Source organism: Pogona vitticeps, chromosome 1 (assembly GCF_051106095.1).
Source record: "Pogona vitticeps strain Pit_001003342236 chromosome 1, PviZW2.1, whole genome shotgun sequence".
Taxonomy (NCBI): domain Eukaryota; kingdom Metazoa; phylum Chordata; class Lepidosauria; order Squamata; family Agamidae; genus Pogona; species Pogona vitticeps.
This window is the reverse complement of record NC_135783.1, coordinates 122,590,890-122,610,141: the sequence shown is the minus strand read 5'-3', so window position 1 is coordinate 122,610,141 and position 19,252 is coordinate 122,590,890. Positions and strand designations below refer to the sequence as shown.

The following is a 19,252-nucleotide window of genomic DNA, read 5'->3' as shown; positions in this document are numbered from 1 at the left end:
CGCATTAAAACGCATTTAATGTGTTCCTATGGGCCTAAAAACTCACCTTATGCGAAAATCCTCCATAGCACCGCCATTTTCGCTGCCTCTTAAGCGAGGCAAAACATCGGGAGGCCATTTTGTTTTTCCGGTGGCCATTTTGAAACTGCCGATCAGCTGGCCAAAAATGGGGGCTTTGCGATGATCACTTCCCCGCGATCATAGCAAAGCGAATTTTCCCCATAGGGACCATCGCTAAGCGATCGCTTTTGCGATGGCAAAAAGTCCATCGCTAAGCGATTTCGTCACTCAACGGAGCGATCGCTAAGCGAGGCACCACTGTACTGATGTCCATTGTTCTCCATTCTGTACTGAGTCACTTAGAACAACAGAGAACTTATGCAAGGCTGTTATTTGTGGATTATAGCTCTGCTTTTAATACCATTCTACCCAATAGGTTGTTTTTTTAAAATGACCAACCTGGGATTACCTCAGATGATTTGTGTGTGGGTAAAGGACCACAGTCAGTAAGGATGGGATCTTGCCATTCTTCTACCCTGGTACTATGTACAGGAGCTCCCGAGGGCTGTGTGCTGTCCCTTCCTCTATTCCCTGTACACACGACTGCACCACACTGTATAACACCAACGCAATTATTACATTTGTGGACGATACGACAGTGGTGGGGCTCATAAATAAGAATGAGTCTGCTTACAGAAAGGAAGTACAAGGGTTGATACGCTGGTGTAAAGAAAATAAGCTTACACTTAACATCAAAAAAACTAAAAAAACACATAATTGATTTTAGGAGGAAGAGAAATGTACATTTACCACTGTACATAAATGGCAAGGAAGTGGAGGGAGTTTGTAGTTTTAAATTTCGGGGCACTTGCATCTCAGAGGACCTCTCATGGACTATAAATGCCAACACACTAGTGAAGAAGGCACAGAAGAGGCTGTATTTCCTGAGAATACCTGGGAAGTTAAATTTATCTCAGCATTTACTTCTGTCCTACTATCATAGCACCATTGAGAGTGTCCTAGCTTATGGCATTCTGGTATAGTTTGGGAGTAGCTCTGTAGTGGACAAAAAAACTCTACAAAGAACCATTAAAATTGCCCAGAATATCATCAGGCTCCAGCTATCAACCCTGGATGACATCTTCACATCCCACTGTCTGAGGAAGTCACACAACATCCCATCCTCCTTACAACTTTTTTGAACTGTTGCCATCTGGCAGAAGATATAGAACAATTAAGACTCAGATCATACATTTTCTGAATAGTTTTTATCCCAGAGCTATAATTGCACTTAATAATGAGCTTAAAGGCCACCAGTAGTGAATAGTTGGATAGTGTTACTTAGCCTGCAGTGTAGATGTTTGTATTCTTAGTGGGGGATTTTTAATGGGTGGGGAGTGTTTGGGGATTTTTTATATGTGCATGTGGGTCTGGTCTCTGGGTGTCTGTGTGCATTTCATTGTATGGGTATACTATGTATATACTTACAATGACGATAAATTTATTTGATACGTAGGAGGTGTTTACTAGGAACCATGATTATATACTAAAAGACAAAAAATCAAGATTTTGGGAATGGAGGGTTGGCACAAAATTGGGCTAAATTTTTAGGAGATACAAAACTGTTGGCTCATGGATGTTCAGTAAGAATACATACTCTATATGGGGTCACTTATGGGCGGCCACACAAGGTGATCTGCTGCACAAATGGTAGAGCTGATTTCATACAATGCAATATCTCAGGGTTCACAATTAAGCTATGCACATTTTTATACTCTAGAGAAAATGAGATAAAGCATAATAATTATATGAGGAGATCTGTAAGTCCACACTATTCTTATGTTTTCAACCAGTGCTTCTAGCATTTTTCATTTCCTTATTGCTTGCAAATTGTTCCCTCTCAATGCATGCCTAAATGAATCACAAAGCTGAAACTAACAGGCTTCATTTATTTAACTGTTCTTTACTCAAGAGCTCTTGCATCAACATCAGATTCCTAGCCTACTATTATTTGAAAAGCTTTTCCCTACTGTAGGAATTCTTGATACTGTTGACTTTGGAAGAGCTGACTCATCTTGGGAAGCTGCTCTATTTAACAGTTGTATTATCACATCAGGACCCAACTGCTCTCTCTTCTTGCATGCTATTATTCCAAATTTTTTGACAGATAAACTTGTTAAAATGCCATCTTAACTCATTCTTAGCCCAATTAATTCAGTCAACCAACCTTTAACTAGTAATTTCTTTAGATTTGCACAGCAATAAAGTTAGTGGATGGCTTCTCACACAGACTAGAAAGTTTCAGATTCCACAAACCTGTATATAATGCAGCCAAAGCACAGGATGTATGTTTAGTGGCAACACCTTTTTCTTGTCATAAACACTTCATGAAAGAATACAGTACTTTGCATCTGGTTCAATGGTGTTTGTATAATGAGTTGCCTCATGTTGGTGCTTCTGGAATTAGTGCTTTACACCTCTGTCCAATGCACCCTCCAATTTTCAGCCCTGCTGGGCGGGGCTCTTGCTTTCTCTCATGCAGCTTCACCCCTGTGTGCATGCGTGACTCTGCCCCTCCACATGCTGGGTTCCATAGTGACCAGAACCTAACAGGATTGCTGAATGAAGGGAGCTGTGCAGAGGGAAGCGGAGTTGCGTACGCACGCCCAGCTTAACGGGAACCTTGCCTCTGTCAATGTTTTTTGTGCCCCTCAACATGTACTACGGAATATTTTATGTTAGCTGTGCCAAAGGCTCTTTGATGTTGCCCATTATTGGGTGATAATTATCTGATATATTCATTAATTGTACTGTGGTGCTTCTGACATGAACAAAGAAAGGAAGATCTGATCAAATTCTTCCGGTCCAGTTATTCTTGACCCCTCACTCCATAGGAACTTCCAAGAGAACCAATTTAGAAGACTAGTTTCCTTAGCAGGAAAAAAAGGCAGTGCTGAGTATAATTTTGTAGTATCTTTTTATCTCCGAATGCAATCATTGAACTCTGAGGGGCCGACAGAAGAACATGCTTGTTTGTAAAGGAGAAGCCATTAATCAAACCCAACAATGGTCATTTATATAAGCATTTTAGAGATTAAACTTAATAGGATTTATAATAATTATATGCTGTGGGTGAAGTATGCTCCTGACTGTAAAACCATGACATTATGGCAGAATGTGTTAAATGGTTCTACTGAAAAACTATAATTCATTCATTCGTTCATTTGCCACTCTTCTAAAAATTGTAAGGGTGCTTTGCAAAATCAGGATTAAATATGATGGATTGATGGATGAAGAGAGGGAGTAGACAAATGAACAGATACACTGACCATAATCCTAAACTACATCCCATTTCAAATCCTTTCACCATTCCAGTTCCAGACAGGAGAGTAGATGAGAAATGGCACTACAGTACGCATTTTAAATACCCAATTCTAGAGAAACTGGTTTCTTTCCTGTGGAAAGAGCAACTTTTAGTTTACAAGGAAAGTAAGTACACAATGCATATTCACTTCTTTATCATCTTAGTTATCCAGCCCACTGCATATGGGGGGAAAAACTACCACCTACGATATCAGTCTATACTGAAGTAAATTACACAAAAATTCGAAGTTCAATTCAGAGGTTTCCAACATTCTTTCAAAATATTTCACATGTCCCAAATTATTTGAAGCTTACAGTACACCATCATTTTGCAATGACAGTTTATCCATTAGAGCAACAAGGGCACTGAGCCATTACAGCTTCAGGTTACCCTATCTACCCCATTCTTGGAATGTCTCCCTCGGGAGGTCAGGTTGCCCCCCCCCCCTTTATCTTTCCACCAACAGCTGAAGACCCATGTTTTCAGGCAGGCTTTTAAGAAATATGATTGATTCCCTGGATGCCTTTTTAAAGTAAAGTTAATTTTTAATGTTTGCTTGTTTTAAATATTCAATTGTAGTTTAGTTAGCCTATAATTTAAGTTTTTTAATGTTTAACTTACTATGTTTTAAATTCTATTCTTTTTAATATTAAAGCCACTTGGGGTCCCCTTATTGGGAGAAAGAAGGACTATAAAACAAACAAACGTGTGTGTGTGTGTGATTCAGAATGGGAGCGAGAATGTCCATTTTGTCAAAATTCTGTCTATGGGTAGCTTCTGTGCCTTAGCTCCTCCAACTGCTGCAACTACCAGCTGCCACTAGCATTTTGAATAATACGTTTACCAAGCCTGGACTGATTAAATTCCAACACTTTTGTTATTTCATCAAACTTTTATACATTATCTAGTTTTGACAACAAGTCATTACAAAGGAGGAGAGATTGAGAGAAAGAACACTTTCGATATGACATTACATTACCGTTTTTTCAAAAGATCTGTTTTCAATATGCTAATATAGTCTTCTAAAATGTATAAAGAACACTCTGACACATAAAGTAACAATTAACTATGCAACATGAGACTGTAATGCCACAATGCCACCAATCCCAAATATGGTATGTAAACAAGATTCTTACTACCAGCTACAACATACAATGTTAGATAGGGATAACAGAAGTTAATCTGTAACATACTGGGGGAACGTCAGGCTCAGGAACACTGCAGCACATCCTTCTTTTTAATGAGGACTCATTAGTTACAAGTAAGATGTTACTTCATACATCACTGCTACTGGCCGCCATCTTGTCTCTCTGCACTTAAAACCATCATAAAATCAATAGACAGCACTTAGATGTCTCTTAACATCCAACACCACCAAATCCTTGAACCACTTGGAGAAATACAACCAGTGTCACCAGGACTCCTCTTCCAGCTTAATGTTCCCATAATACTCAAGCCCTCCACCTGACAGAATACAAATTTTCAAAGTTGATCGGTTTCTGCTACCACCAACCTTGCCTATTGAAAGGCTAGCAGTACTAAATAAACCCTCTCCTGCCCAGGTCCCAAGAGAGTATTTCAGAATTACCATACTCGAGGCAGTCAAGAATCAAATGTCAGTCCAAACAAAGCAATGGAATTTGAAGGCAAGCCAGAAATATTTGCTATCAAACAAGCCCCAGTCTTTGCATGAGCTCACAGGCGGCAGTAGAACAAGTGAAGTAAAAGGCAGATCAACAGGATGCCTGTTAAAGCAGAAACAAACAAAAGAAGCTGGGTTTGTCCTGATCTGTGTAAAGGTGTCAGCTAGAGGATTCAGAGCAATGTTTTGCCTATCAGAGTGTGTTGATGAATTTGGATGTGGCATATAATTAATTCAGGACCTTCAAGGCTACGGCATCTCTTGTCTCTTTTGCCTCAACATTTTATCTAAATAAATCCTCAGTATTACTCTATTTAAATTCCCAGAAAAGTTGCTGTTATAAAATTGAAAGTCAACATTCTACTAACAATTCAAATACATGCAATACTAACTGATCTATCAAATCTAAATAGCATTTTCTTTGTTAAGAATTTAATATAAAAAAATTGAGCCATATATTTATTGTCTTTTGACAAAAAAATTAATGTGGATATTAAGTAACAATATGAGTGTCACAAGCAGAGTCCATATTGCTGTACTCTACAGAAACCAAACATATCTTCCTGCTGATTGGCAAGTGTCAACAAGGTAGAAGATAAACAAATTTTAAATAACAATTATGAACATAGTGGTAAACTACACGGAACGTAGTCAAGAGCACATTTGCACAGTTAAAGCTGGTGCGCCAGTTGCACCCATTCCTTGGGATATCCATTCTACACACACACATGCCTTAGTTGCATCCTGCTCAGATTACTGCCAGGCACTCTACGTGGGGCTGCCTTTGAAGACTGTTCAGAAACTTCAGCTGGTTCAAATGCTGCAGCAAGACTGCTGACTGGCACTGATTATAGGGAGTATATAACTCCCTTATTACAATACTGGCTTCACTGGCTGGCTGTGTCTGGGACTAATTCAGTGCTGCTTATTATTTATAAAGCCCCATATGGCTTCAGTTCACACTATTCGAAGGATCATATCACCCCATGTTAGCTTTCTCAGCTTTTAAGACCTTCTGGGGAGGCCTTTCTCTCAGTTCCATCACCTTCCTAAGCCCATTTGGTGAGGGAATGAGGCTCTTCAAAAAGGTTGCTCCCAGGCTTTGGAATGCACTGTTCTGAGAAGGCAGGTTGCCCCCCTCCCTCTTGTCATAAAGCAAAGACCTTCCTTTTCAAGGAATAAGTTATCTCAGGAATGCTGGTTTTTAAATTATAGGTTTTTAAATATTTTTGAATTGTTTTTAAACATGCTTTTTAAAATCTTAATGTATCTTTAATTTTTTAAAACAAATTTCTATAGTGTTTTTATATCTGTTGTGAGCCACCTTGGGTCCCTTATGGAGAGAAAGGTGGCATATAAATACATAATTTTTTAAAAAAACCTTCCTTTTTGTATCTTTTATTGTCTGCTGAGTTTGCTTCTCTTTATTGTTATTTGTTTTCATGTTACATTCTCCCCACAAGACAAAGCTTTTTATCTCTAATCCGACCAAGTTGTTTTCATAGTTAAGACTATGCCACGCTTTCTGAATGTTAGTATGGTGAATCATTGCTCTCCAGTATGAAACAGTCTAACAACAGAACAATCTCAATACTAATACTGCAGTCTTATTTTGTGGTTGCCATCACTTAGGTCAGTGGGTGTCTCGTCTCAAAATAGACTTCTACTATATGTCTCAGTGCAATTCTCATCAAAGATCTTTGTGAGAGGGTGAGTTATTTTCAGAGCTATGTCTATTGTAACCACTTGTCACAATTTAGCTGTTTCTGTTGCCAGGCACCACCCTGCCATTAGGTAGAGTGATGCAGCTGCCTCTGATAGCAGATATGGAGTGTCATTAAAGGAATAGCATATTGTGCTTTTAATGCCAAGGATGTGAGAGGCGCTTCTGGACTCTTCAGTCTCCTGCACCAAAATAACCTCACTGGCTTTCTTTTCTACACAACTTGACTAGGGGTCGGGGTTTTTTTTCTCTGACTCAGGTAAACTGCCATTGGCTGGGCCTGTCTGTTCTGCTAAGGAGCTACGATGCTAAAAACGGCCACGCAGAACAGAGCAAAGGAAATGAGAATCTCTAGTTTCATTCTTCCACTAAATGCATTTCTTGCACCCTGAAAAGCAATTTCACACACAGAGGGCACTATACAATAAATAAAATATTATATAAATAAAATTATGACTCATGGTGATAATGTACACAAAGTGTGTTCATTGATTTAGGTAGAAGTGGATTAGTGCATTTCCAATGTAGTTTGAGAAACGATAACACATCAATGCATACATACTGTCTGCTCTTGACAGATGCGCAGAATTTTAGTTTTAAGTGGTATGATACATCAGAACTGCCAGATGACTAGGTACTGTAACTTCACCTTAGAGCAACAATGTTTATGTTTCTATCAGAAACACCTGAAATTTTCTTTTTTCCCATCCATTCACAAGAGGTTAGCATATGACATTATAACTGATCTTATCTGAAAATTATCTGTTTCAAAACATAACAGAAAAATTGCTGTTTATACATGACCAGATAATTGTATTGTGTACTGATACGCTAAACTAGTGCCCTAGCTTTCTTCACTTTGACACATTCTACATCCAAATCAGCACTTTTGTTCAAGTTCTGCTCCATGAACATCTTGTGCAGTGTAGTCCAAAGCACAGGCATTGTTCCAGATTGCTGCTCTACTTACAAGCTTCATGTCAGAAATTATCTTAAATATGCAGTACTTCTTGCTGCAAATTTCTTTATAGTATCTAAACAGACATGGGAAGGGACACTGTCTCACTCTTTACTTGGCTGTTAGTCTTTACTTAGAAGCAAATCCAGTGGCAGCTGATATTTCAAGCAACACACCACTGCATGCATATTTTAAAAGATTCAGCACATACACGCACCTTTTTCCACACATAGAGCTGTCTCAAAGGTGGAGAAAGTTACATACTTTGAGTACAATTCATAGAACACCCCTTTTTCATGTCTGATGTGTTCAACACTGCAATAAAGGCCCATCAAACAAGGCAGCTTTGTATGCACCCGACCTGTACACATTCATTGAATCAAAGCTAGTATCAAAATTTTAAAAGCATTGGAAGAAATATCACTTTTGTTGATTTATGGCCAGACTGGAAATTCCCTAGGGAAATCATTAATCATAATGAGGGATTCTCAGTCAGGGAGGGATCCATCTAATATAAGTTGCTATACATCAGTGAAATCCAAAGAATCTAAAGAAAATTTTAGTTACAAATTTTCAAATTGTGTCAAAACATGCTCTTTGTCTTATTGCTGCCTCTACATAAAAAGAGAAGGTCAGCATCAACACTTTTCAGATTGATTGTGCCCTATATAATGTGCTGAGATTGAAATATTGCTTTAAAATTATTGCCTAAAGATTCGGATTGTATTTTTAGTGCACGCATGACTATTATTTTCCTTTTCAAAGCTGATTACAATAATTTGTTGCCTGGAATATTTATTCCAAAACAAAAAAATCAGGGCGTTGTCTGCAGAACTATTTCAAGCATGCAATGAGGCTACATCATAGCTGACCTTATAAAATGTTTTTCCAAACAGTCTTTTATACAGGCACACTTAACATGGGCTACAACATAGGTATATATTATAGGCATGGGCTTTATGCTAAAGAAATATGATTACCTTTACACATTAACATTCATAATGAAGGATTTTTGTGTTCTACTACTTTGAAAGAGAATCCAAGTACATTATTAATATTTCTAGTGATGCAAATTCGTCACAACTGGACTTGAGTGTTTAATTCTGATTAAATTACTGTATATCTGACATTTTAAACTTTCCATATAACATATATAAAATAGTTAATTAAATTTTACAGCTATTCATTAAAATAATAAAGTAAGTTAGGTGACTGGAAATTATTCTGAGCAACACAATGGTCTGCTTTAAATACAATGCTAAAGTAAGTTTTAACATATGAAAAGAAACTGTGGCAAGCTTCTGCCATGCACAATTTTGTCTCCTTCACCTACAAAGAAAAACACTGAAAATACCCACCTTGGGTTTTCATTAAACCACTGTTTACTGCTACATTCAAACCTCAGATACTATTACTTATTCTAGCAGTGGTCATTTTAAAACAACAGGATCTGATCCTGATTTGTTCTGAAGCTCATCACAGCCTGCAACCTTTTGCCTTCTTACTCTTTTCTTTCTGTGAGCCATAATTAAAACAGGAAGTTCCTAGTTAGAGAACTGAATGCAATTAATGTATGTTCATTCAATTCTGCCTACCTAGCCTGAAGAGTCCAAGCTAGGTATAGGCAAATTCTGCTGGTTCCAGGAGCCACATTTCTGCTCTGGGGGACCTTCTGGGGGGTCATCCAGATTGCCAAAAAAGCAAGCTCAAGCAAGCAAGAAATCATAGAAAAATAATTGAGTTTGAAGGGGGCCATAAGGGACGTGGTGGCACTGCAGGCTAAACCGCAGATGCCTCTGTGCTGCAGGATCAGAAGCCCAGCAGTTGTGAGATCGAATCCACACGACAGAGTGAGCTCCTGTTGCTTTGTCCCAGCTCTTTGCCAACCTAGCAGTTTGAAAGCATGCAAATGCAAGTAGATAAATAGGGACCACTTAGGTGGGAAGGTAAAATGGCGCTCCTTAGTCACGCTGGCCACGTGACAACGGAAACTGTCTTCGGACAAGCGCTGGCTCTACGGCTTGAAAAATGGGATGAGCGCCGCCGCCTAGAGTCAGACACGACTGGACTAAAAATGTCAAGGGTAACCTTTACCTTTACAAGACTATCAACTCCGATACCCTGTTCAATGCAGGAATTCAAATCAAAGCAGACCTGATAGATGGTTGTCATTTTTCTCTTGAATGCCTTCAGCGCAGCAGTGCTCCCCACCTTCCAAGGCAATTGGTTCCATTGTTGTCCTGTTCTAACAGTTAAGACGTTTTTCCTGATATTCAGCCTAAATCTGACTCCCTGTAGCTCAAGCCCATTATTATGTGCCATGCACTCTGGGATAACAAAGAATTGATCCTGTCCCTTCTCTGTATGAATACCTTGCATCTGAAGAGTAGTATTACATCTCCCCTCAGTCTTCCCTTCTCAAGGCTAAACATGTCCAGTTCCCCATGTGTAGAACTTTGCACTCATCTGTTAAATCTCCCTTTTTTCCAACTCAGTGCTCAAGACTATCAAGATCTTTTTAAATTTTGTTCCTGTCTTCCAAAGCATTAGTTATTCCACTCAGTTTTGTGTCATCTGCAGATCTGATAAGTACTGTATTCCCAGGACTTCCTCATCCAAGTCATTAATAAATATGCTGAAGAACACTGGGCCCACTGATAAGCATTTTCTGAGCACAATTCTTTAATGAACTGTGTATCTACCAGACACTTGTTCTATCTAGCTCATACCTAGTTAGTTTGTTTATCAGAATTTCATGGGCACTTTGTCAAAAGCTTTGCTGGAGTCAAGATATATTGCATCTATAGAATTCCCACCATCTGCCAGGGAGGTTACCCAATCAAAAATGAGGTAATATTAGTCTGGCAGGATTTTTTCTTGACAAACTTATGCTGGCTTCTAGTTATAAATGCCTTGTTCTCAAAGTGCTTGCAGAGTGACTGCTTTATAATCTGCTCCAGGACGTTCCCTGAGATTTAATGTCAGGTTGACCAGTCTGTAGTTTCCAGGTTTCTCCTTTTTGAAGAAAGAAAGAAAATTGGAAGTCCACTTCCAATTTTGAAAAGTGGGTATCTGGGTGTGTTAAATGGTGAAAGGGAGCTCTGTGATTTTTTTAGAAAGGAGAATTGCCACTCATGGTGTCTCTTTGAGCAACAAGTTATCTTCTTAATGGAAAAAGTGGGTTAGGGAGGACTGGGGTAGCCAAGGCCATTATTTTCTCCATCCTTGATCTAAGGACTGATCAAACAAAGAGGAGGAAGAAAGTGCCACTTATGGAACAAGTGTGGTTCACCATGTGGGTGTTTTTTCAGAGGCTACAAATACCAGGCAAAACTGAATATTGTAAGGTTGAAACCATATCCAAGTTTTGTTCTGATATTATTTGCCACTTGGACTACAATACTAATTATAAGCTTTTTCTTCTGCCAGTAGACTGACAAAAGGAATGATATCTAAAGGTTTTGTATTTCTGGTGTAACAGAAAAACAATGCAACCACAAACTTGCAAATTATATGTTAGTGAGGCAATGAAATCCCCTAATTTGCAATACAATAGATAGAACCACAGACCTGGTTCATCTGTCTCTCAAATCCAGCAACTGACTCCATGAGGGCAACAATGTCCCTTCTTATCATACAGGAATAAAGGAATGTGCAGGATTAAGTACTGTACAGCACTACTTCTAAACCAGTATTTCCCAACCTTGGTTTCTCCAGACATTCTTGTACTGCAGCTCCCAGAAGCTTTTACTGCTAGCTGTGCTAGCAAGAACTTCTAGGAGTAGCAGCCCAAGAATATGTGTGGAACCAAGGTTGGAAAACACAGTTCTAAAAGGTTGTGGTTCAGATATCTGAATTCAAAGGGCATGAAAGACATCCTGGCACTATTATTCTCTGCTTCATCTGGAACTATAGCCATACATATATGCAAGAAGCACCTCCAAATCGCTGAAGGATATTCTGGTTATTCTTATATTAATTTTTGCTCCAAAAATGCCTTAGGGCTTATTTTCAGGGGATGTTTTTTTCATGTACAACAATCTACATTGATTAAAATACAGTCATGTCCTCCTTTTCAGGTTGCTGCACAATGGTGGAGGGCAAGGTTTCACCTGGGGCTTATTTTTGGGGTAGGGCGTATATTACGAACATCCTGAGAAACCATACTAGGGCTTATTTTCAGGTTAGGTCTTATTTTCATGGAAACAGGATATATATATATTTAAAAATGAACCCACCTTAGGTTCATTTTTAATATATTATAAATAATTAAATAAACAAGCAAACTATAATTTGACTAAAAATCTGTAAACAAATAATTGCTGTTTGTGCAGTGTTTGCCAAATACTCAAATGAGTTGAATAACACTGTGTCAGAAATTCTCACGACAGCCATATTAAATATGATAAAGGCTCTTCAGTCATGGCTGAACTGAGATATGAATCAGGGATTCCCTAGTTTGTAATAGTTGATGAACTGATTAAATGAAGCTACACTTATATACTGTAAATGCCCAACTGTTTTTAAGAAGTTATTTTGAAGAATCTAATTAAGAAAGGGTACAAATTATTCTAAGTGTGGACCAGAAGCCATTGTTGCAGCAGAATATGGAGAGACACAATGGTAACCTATAGGCAAAGGTGTCAGACAAAGGCACATTTTATCTCCGTATCTGTTCAATATACTGTATATGCGGAAGACACATGGAAAGATTCAGATTAAGAAGGAGGGAAAATTGATGGAAGGAACACCCATAATTTAAGATATGCACATGACATTATTTTATTGGCAGAAAGCAGCAATAATCTGAAACAACTTCTCACAAAAGTGAAAGAAAGCAAAGAAGCAAGAAAGCAGTTGAACATTAAGATGACAAAAACCAAGACTACAAAACAACTACTGTACACAACCTTAATGTTGGCAATTAAGAATTGAAATTATTAGAGATTTTGCATACCTTGAGTCAATTATCAGTCTAAATAGATATGCAGCCAAGAAATCAGAAGAAAGCAGACATGTAAGGGCAGTGCTGAAGGGATTAGAAAAAAAATCATTGTGTAAGATATGTCACAGAAGACCAAGGTCAAGATCATCTATACTCATTTATTCCCAGTCACTATGCACAGATGTGAAATCTGAACTGTAAAGAAAACTGACAAGAAAAAAAATTGATTTGTTTAAAATATGTACTGGAAGAGAGAGCTTAAAGGATACCCTGGACCACCGGAAAGACAAACAAGTGAGTCCTAAAGCAAATCAAGCCTGAACTACCTCTGGAGGCAAAATATGAAAAAAAAAACCTTAAGTTGTCATAATTTAGGTATATCTTGAGAAGGCACATTCACTGGAAAATAAAATAACGCTAGGAAAAATAGAAGGCAGCAGGAAAAGAGGAAAATGAAATCTGATATGGAATAACTCCCTACAAAAAGCCAAAGTCTTGAACAGGGGTGGATTTGATTTATATCAAATTGAATGAAATCATGGTATAAACTTTAAAAATTGAATTTTTTGATCATTTACATTTTAAAAAATAATTTTAAAAGTTAAACCATTAATTAAATAAATTTTTGCAAGAGCAGAGCATTTGAGAACAGGTCGCTCATTCGCAAGATTGCCATAAGTCAGAGCTGAGTTGATGGCACATAGCAACAAGCATATTTAATCAGCCAGTAAAGTTTCAGTCAATTAATTGTGACCAGCCAGCAGGGTGTATAATAATCAATCTGTTTTTTAAAATCAAATAAAAGCAAAGGACAATTATTTATATTGTCCAAAAATCTGATTTAAATCAAATCCACCCTGCAACCCAGACTGGTCTTGAGGCAGGGTAAGATTATACATCCATCAGGTGTCTAATGAGGTTGGGAGCATGGTAGCAAATTGGGGTGGGTTGGCCATCTGGCAACTATGACACTCTCTGCAGCTATATTCTTAAATGGCACTTGGCTGATATTACCTGATGTCCTTCTGCCTGCTCTGTATTCCTGCCTGTTATACATGTATTTATCCATAGCCAGCTGGGTAATTACCCTGTTTCCCCAAAAATAAGACCTAACCTGAAAATAAGCCCTAGTATGATTTTTCAGGATGCTCGTAATATAACCCCTACCCCAAAAATAAGCCCTAGGTAAGTGAAACCCCGCCCTCCATCATTGTGCAGCAACTGTATTTGAATAAATGTAGATTGTTGTACATGGAAAAAAATAAAACATCCCCTGAAAATCAGCCCTACTGTGTTTTTTGGAGCAAAAATTAATACAAGACCCTGTCTTATTTTCGGGGAAACATGGTACAATAGCTGGCCTATACCAGAACAAAGGCTAGTCTAGTTCAACAGTCTATTTTTCCAGGGGCCAACCAGAAGCCCACAAGTAAATGAATACGGTAACACTCTCCTGGTCATGTTCTTCAGCAAATTATTTACAAAGGAGTTGGCTGCTGCAAGAAATCAGCCACTAGCAAAGGAACATTCCATAATCTCCATCCCATGTCTCACTTCTTGCTCTAAGGTTTGAAATTTAAAGCTGACTAGTATCTATTACTCTAGGGACGTGGTGGCGCTGTGGGCTAAACCGCAGAAGCCTGTGCTGCAGGGTCAGAAGACCAGCAGTCGTAAGTTCGAATCCATGCAACGGAATGAGCACCCGTCGCCTGTCCCAGCTCCCGCCAACCTAGCGGTTCGAAAGCATGCAAATGTGAGTAGATAAATAGGGACCACCTCGGTGGGAAGGTAAACAGCGTTCCGTGTCTAAATCACACTGGCCATGTGACCACGGAAAGATTGTCTTCGGACAAACACTGGCTCTATGGCTTGAAGAGTGGGATGAGCGCCGCCCCCTAGAGTCGGACACGACTGGACAAAAATTGTCAAGGGGAACCTTTACCTTTAGTATCTATTACTATTCCAACTGAGAAACACTGGACCAGGCACCTTCTGGGCTATTTTGTCCACAATGCCCTTTTTCTCAACATGGTACAAAGGGCAAGATGCCCCCTGAAAATCAGGGAAGGAAGTTGCAGTTTTATTTGCAACCTATGCATGGATTTTTAACTACTGTACATGATTAAATTTAGACTGGCATGAAAGAAAATTATGAAATCTGAGTATCTGAAATCACTGAATAATTTTAAATGTTCTTGCTTAGAACAGTCCAGTCAAATATCTGTAATTAACAAAGTCAGAAACTGAAGAGAAAATATAATTAATAAGCCATTATTCAGCAAAAATTAGGCAAGGTACTTTCTCTCTAAAAATAATGAAATGTAACTACCATTTGTAAATATTGCAGACTGAGCCATTTATATAATGATGAAAACATGACAAATTAATCAGAACAATTCTGATAACCCATAACACTTTTCATTATATAAATACCATTATTACAACTGACATGAAAGTGTAGGTAAGGCTAAGATACCAAATACTTTTCAAATCACAGTTGCTAAAATGTGAGTGGCACAGAAAACAAGTACAGTATTTGAGCAAAACAACCATTGACTGAAAGTCTGTGACGTCATGGGAGCATTCTCATGAGCAATCTAAATGCTATCAAGTTGAACTGGTAGCAGAGACTGCTTGGAACAGAAAGACAGTGAGGAAATAAAAGGATGGCCTGTCAGACTAACGATGTCAATATTTCAGAAGGTCTTGTGTCTATTTGAAATGTAGCAAACCTGCCCTATGCACCATTATCATACTAGTTTAGTTTATCTGCAGACAACCTGCAACCCATGGGGTGCCGGTGGTCCATGGCCCTCTCTTCTCACGCCCCAGGTAATTTCGGTTCTCTTCCTTACCAAGTAATATACACTATGAACTGCTGCCACCATTAAACAAATGAGTAGAAGAGACAGTCAACGAGAGCTGGGCAAATGTGTTTCAATTAGGAGCAGAAGACTAAGCCCAGCAACCCACCAGCTACCAACTGCTGAGATGAGGCTCCTTCACTGTCACATGTGGCCCTCAGGGCAAAAATGTTATTTATCTCCCACACTTGCTGCATATTATAGCTTCCTGGCAAAGTAACAGAACACATGAAGAGACTAATGAGCAGCTAAAAGAAATGTTGGCCATGTGAATTCTTGACAATAAGTGCTTCCCTCAAACCAAATGTCTCACATAAACCAGTAGGAAGAAGTCATGAATAATACATGTGGATTGGAGAGAACAAATGAGAAATGGGTACAAAATATGCATTACAGCTTTTTAAAAATGTCTACACACTTTCATGTGACTCTGTCTGCCATATGAGATTTGCCAACAGTCTGAATACCTTATACTCCCTGAAATCAATTAGATATTAAGCCAGAAGCTCACAACATGGTTTTGTTACATTGCATTATAAATATAGTCTTATTCTGCAATTTCCATATCATATAAGAAACAAAGTGAATATTGTAACATAAAAGACATTTTATGACATACGAGACATTTCACTGGATCACTCTGGAGGGACTATAGACAAAGAAGCAATTTTTCCTCCATGAATAAGTGGTTGTATTCATACATTATTCCTGTATCAGCTAAAAAAGTACATTTCCCCCCAGTAAACCACATAAATATGGATCAAAAGTATTAAGGCAATAAACCAACACAGTGACTTAACTACAAATTATAACACACCTCTCTCTTCTCCTACAGTCAACAGCATTTCTGTGTGTCTGACATAGATTGAACAGTTGTCATTTATTTATTTACTGCTATAGCAAAAGTCCTGTTCAATACACAGCACTGGCAGGCACACAAAATCTTTTGAACTCTATATTAAAGGAATCAAGATAGTATTTTTGTAAACAATTTCATATTGATGGCAATCAATCCAAAGCCCTACCTAGCTTACCTCAGTAAAATATTTGGCTACCACATACCATTTTAAAATAACATATTCGGAATTATATCTTGTGAATTACTAATCATACACACAGCATCATGTGATTCCTACCCACAAGACCGGCAATGAATTTTCTACAGCTGACTCCACTAGTTACAGTATTCAACAGCTGGGCCACAGATAACTTGGCACCCTGATAAGAGTGTTCTGTAACCAAGTGGGAGAATTTTTAAAATTCAAACAACACATTATATCTTATAATACACAAGCTGATGCTGCATATAAGATTTGATGAAAGAAGACAGCAGACAGAGTTTTCTTTCAGTATTATGTAAAGTATCAGTCTCCACAGACGGCATATACTGTAGTCATTCTTTGCAGATTAGATCAGCTTCCATAGCAAGTCATCAGGATAACGGTCACTGTAGTGAAGTCATACCACTGAGATTCTGATGGGAAAGCTTAACTGGCTTAAGACCACATTATTCATAATGAATCTGCCAATTTCCCTATACGCTGTTATGAGTCCAAAAGATTTCTTCTTTTCTCAGTAATTAGAATACAAAACTTTTAAGCTTTCAAATAGAGCACCTTATGAGCAAAGAGAATCAGCTATTTAAAACCTAACAGACAGAACAGAAGTTGCTGAGGTTTGGACCAGTTTACCCTTCTTCCCAACACTGCTACTGTAAAGATTTTGATCTATTTCAGAAGTCAGTTTTAAAGCACTTAATCTGAAAATTTCTTGGGACAATGAGACCTTCAGAACTCATTTACTGAAATAAATTCAGGTAATACTTGTATAGGATTCAGTAAACATGAAAATTCTAACGTAAGTTGACATCTGGAGCTAAACATTAATTGAGCAGGAGATCTGAATAAATAAGCAGTCTTGCATGTCTTGCAAACATGGATGTGCTTATGGGTGTAAACCTCTGTCTACACTGTAATGTTCATCCAAATCCCACTAAACTAGTTGGATAGGTCTTTTGGCATTAATCAGGGATGTACATTCAGGTTCATAATTTGTTATGTCTGACTCCTATGGCTACAATTTATGTCAGAACCAGCAAAGGTTTCACCAATGTTCCTGACACAAAACATGTAAAATGTGAATAGGAGGCAGCAGATATGCATCAGGGTTCACGCTTTGGAGAGAGAGAGAGAGAGATGTCAGTTGCATATATTCCATGATAACTGGAGCTTTATTGTCTAGAAGTAGTGTAACTCAGAATTTCAGTGGGACTATGTGCATGCAACTGAGACTGAAATCTTATGCAGTATGCCCTATTAAATACAGTTATTAAATACACTTATTTCTAACCAAAGACTGCAAAGTATTGCAGTTGAACGATGGCTTCAGTTCTACCACCACAGGCTCTTAAAGAAATAAACCTTTAAAATTCCCTGTAAATCCAGGACCAGGTATGGAGTATTGCTAAACATTACCGAAATCTGATCAGCCTTTGAACAGAAAAGGAGAAGGGAAAAAAGGTTAAATCTTAATTTAAGGAAAGATGCAATGTAGTTTCTGGCTTAAAGGCTTGATAACAAAAACCTTGGCATTAGCCAGGATTTTATAGAAGTACTGGTAATGAATCTCCACAATAATGGAATTTATCTTCTTCCTTTCGATAAGCATTTTCTAGCAGTGCACAGCTAATAGTAGTCTAATGCTAATGCTGGACACTGTACATGCTCCATAACTGCACTGATAGAACTATCTGCAGACACAAAGGAATACTTAGATTCCTTTTAATGATGTATAAAACATTAAATGAAGCAGATTCAGAATAATCTACCAAATTGGAAATATCTGGATACCAATATACAAGATATTTTTTTCCAATTATAAGCAAGGAAGAGGAGGATAAACTAGATCTTTAAATTAAGAGGACTATATATGCCTTCCTATTAACAAATACATATAGATAAACTGAAACCTTGTTACCTTTGAAAAAAATTATCGAATGAAATCTTTAATGATGGTATGAAGCTACATACGATCATTTTGTCCCACAAATAAATCAAACAACAAAGAGAAAGTGTACAATATATATATTTAAGATTCAGTCAAACAATTGTGTTTCATAATATGGTGGGACTATAGTTAAGACATTGCTTAATAGTTACATATTGCTTTAAACGTTGCTAGGAAGAAATCCATCAATAATTCCAAATGCATGCCTAATACATCGAGGTAAATTTCCACATGACCTGAGATAAGAGAATAATCCAAGCAGCATTTCCACTATAGTACAAGAAAACAATTGCTGGATTCATTTTGTGAAAGACAAAAACTTCTGTCTCCACTAACTAAATGTTGTAGAAAGAAAAAAGACTTCATGTTGTTATCCCTACTAGTCCAATGCAAGATGCAAAGTCATCCTCCTTGCGAGAGCTGACAGTCAGACATAACAGGATGGAGTTTCAGGCGCAGATATGCAATGCAAGGAAATAGTCTTGATATGCATTTTTATTTTTAAACTGTTACATGCAACAAACATTTTAAGGCACGGTTCATTTTCAGTTCTCTGGAATCTGTGAAACTACCCTTCCACAAAAAGTGAACAGTGAAACAGGACTTATTTGAGACAAACATCAAATCACACAATTTAAAATATTCTCATTGGGGTATCAGCAGCATTCTCGCTGTCAAAAAGAAAGAAAAAGCCTTGTCCATGCAAAATGACCCCCATCACAAAGCTACAGGGTGCTTCTATAACCTCTC

The 19,252-nt window shown here is 38.0% G+C and overlaps 1 protein-coding gene across 16 annotated transcripts in view; it reads right to left on the bottom strand.

Annotated features, from left to right (window-relative positions):
• DST (dystonin) overlaps nucleotides 1-19,252 on the bottom strand; it is a 397,214-nt gene that overhangs the window by 322,352 nt on the left and 55,610 nt on the right. The window lies entirely within an intron of this gene.